Here is a 3042-nt window from a genome sequence, read left to right as displayed (position 1 = left end):
GGGGCCGGGCGGAGCGGAGAGGAGAGGAGAGTGGAGAGGAGGCAGAAGTAGATAGTTAGCCAGGGTGAACACAGAACCCATCAAGGTTTGTAAATTGAATGAGATACGGTTCCTGCACATTCAATTTTTCTTATGGGAGTTCGAGATTCTCCCTCACAGGAGTGATGAACTTCGTCTCCATGATTCGTGTCTAGGTGTTTCTTATTTCATATTTTCTATCTATCCATCCATCTATTGCTCTATCTACCATCTGTCTATCATCTGTTCACCTATCTGTACTATCTTCTGAATCACTGGAGAGTGAGTGGCAGGCATAATTTATCCCTACATTTGGGCCTTCTTTTACGTAACCCTGGTATAAATATCAGTGTCGGAAAATTTAACATCGATATAAAATGAGTACCTAACATATAGTCCATATTCAAATATCACCACTTGTTCCAATAATGTTATTTACAGCAATTTTGAGAAGGCTCCAATCCAAGATTGTGCATTGCAGTTGGTTGCTGGTTGGTTTTCATTTGTTTTTGTCACTTTCAACCTGTGGGAGGTCCTCAGCCTTTCATGTTTCCTCATGACATGGATTCTTTGTTATGAGTACAGATCAGTTATTTTGTAGAATGTCCTTCAGTTTGGGTTTGTTTGAAGTTCCCTCATGAGTGGATCTGGTTATCTATTTTTGGCTCGCATCGCCAGTGGATGAACATGTGATTTATGGTGTAAATGATGTTGGGCTCCCATCAGGGCGTCGCTGTCAGAAGACACGTGGTGTTGATTTGCTTCTTACTGTTGATGTTAACTTTGATTATGTGGCTAAAATGATATCTGCCAGCTTTTTCCACTATAAAGTCACCATTGTTCTATTTGTAACTAATGAACAATGTGTGTCTGTGGAAGGGGTTACTTTGAAACTCTTATAAACTGTGGGGGAAATAGAGATCAGCCTGTTACTGTGTCTATGTAGAAAAAGGAAGACATAAGAAACTTCATTTTGATCTGTACTAAGATATTCTTCTGCCTTGAGATGCTGTGAATCTATAACCCTAGCCCCAACCTTGTGCTTGCAGAAACATGTACTGTACTGACTCAAGGTTTAATGGATTTAGGGCTGTGGAGGATGTGCCTTGGTAAAAATGTGTTTGCAGGCAGTATGCTTGGTAAAAGTCATCGCCATTCTCCATTCTCGAGTACCCAGGGACATAATGCACTGTGGAAGACCGCAGGGACCTCTGCCCAAGGAAGCCTGGGTATTGTCCAAGGTTTCCCCCACTGAGAGAGCCTGAGATATGGCCTCGTGGGAAGGGAAAGACCTGACTGTCCCACAGCCAGACACCCGTACAGGGTCTGTGCTGAGAAGGATCAGTGAAAGAGGAAGGCCTCTCTGCAGTTAAGATAAGAGGAAGGCATCTGTCTCCTGCTCATCCCTGGGAATGGAATGTCTCGGTGTAAAACCCAATCATACATTCTATTTACCAAGATAGGAGAAAACCGCCTTATGGCTGGAGGTGAGACATGCTGGCAGCAATACTGCTCTACTGCACTGAGATGTTTGTGTAAAGTCAAACATAAATCTGGCCTATGTGCACATCCAGGCACAGCACGTTTCCTTAAACTTACCTATGACACAAAGTCCTTTGCTCACATGTTTTCCTGCTGACACTCTCTGCACCATGACCCTATAGTCCTGTCACATTCCCCTTGCCGAGATAGTAGAGACAGCAATCAATAAATACTGAGGGAACTCTGAGACCAGTGCCGGCGCAGGTTCTCGCTTGCTGAGCGCCAGTCCCCTGGGCCCACTTTTCTTCCCCTATACTTTGTCTCTGTGTCTTATTTCTTTTCTCAGTCTCTCGTCTCCACCTTGCGAGAAATACCCACAGATGTGGAGGGGAGGCCCCCTTCAGTTGACTAAAAATAACATCCTAAATCCCCCAACTGACTGAACCAATTGGCCCTTTTTGGCCAATGGAACCCCAGAGAAACCTCAAAATCTGAGTTCCCAGCCATGACTGGGCGGGAGATTGGACATGTCTCATCACACCCCCTCCTTTTTTTCAGTTTAGACACAACTGACCAGCATTAATGTTGTAATAGAGATCGTAAGACTGATGGAATTAACTCTTTGTAACCATAAGATATCAACTTATAAACTAGACCTCAGGGCATGCCTGGCAAAGGTTAAGTCACCTACTCCTACACTTAAAGAATAAGTATATGTTCTAGTTGCCACAGGGTTTTTTGTGTTTTTTTTTTTTTTAATTCCTTTCTCTCTAGCAGCTAATCAAGCACTGGCCTTGAGTTAACCAATGTTGAAGCAGCTGCAGCCCACCCACCACCAGACTCTGACTGACTGTCTCCCAACTCCACCAGCCATAGCTACAGCTTTGATTGGACAAGAAACTGATTTCAGTAAGTTTCTCCTGGTCAGAGACCACTGACCACGGCGCGGTTCTGGCTGGTTTACAAAGGCTGCACAGTCAGTGCCGTTAAGTCTCTGCCTCAACTTTTGACATATAGGTGAATGTGTGATACATGGAACATACATGTTTGCTCATGATACATGCACAGAACTCCCCTTCATGAATACTCATAACCCCTTCTATATCTTGTTGAATATGTATACTCGGCTAGCCTACCTCACCCCTCCCTCCCTAGAAGTGCTTGCTTTCATTCTTTTAGCCTGAGACTGCACTTCCTGCTTGCAGGTTGTAATTCCCTTCTCAAGAAATATAGCTCTCCTTTCTAAATGCATAAAGTGTGTGATTTTAAGTTAACACCATACAAATATGTTGCTTCTCATTACTCTTTGCAGAATACTTTTAGTATGTATTCATGAATCTTGCTCAAGTTAAATATTAACGTGGTGTTTGCAAAATGTTGATTTTCTAACCCCGTCAGTCCTTCCAAATTTATTAATTGGCATTCTACTTTAAGTAATGTTCCCTCTTTCCCTCCTCCTTTACCTTCCTCCTTCTCTCCCTCCCTCCTTCCCTTCCTTCCTTCCTCTCTTTCTTTCTAAGGTGAATCATTAATTCTTATTTT

The sequence above is a fragment of the Colobus angolensis genome, unplaced genomic scaffold (genome assembly GCF_000951035.1).
Source record: "Colobus angolensis palliatus isolate OR3802 unplaced genomic scaffold, Cang.pa_1.0 Scaffold13, whole genome shotgun sequence".
Taxonomy (NCBI): domain Eukaryota; kingdom Metazoa; phylum Chordata; class Mammalia; order Primates; family Cercopithecidae; genus Colobus; species Colobus angolensis.
The sequence above is the reverse complement of the archived record's forward strand: the minus strand, read 5'-3'. Positions refer to the sequence as shown.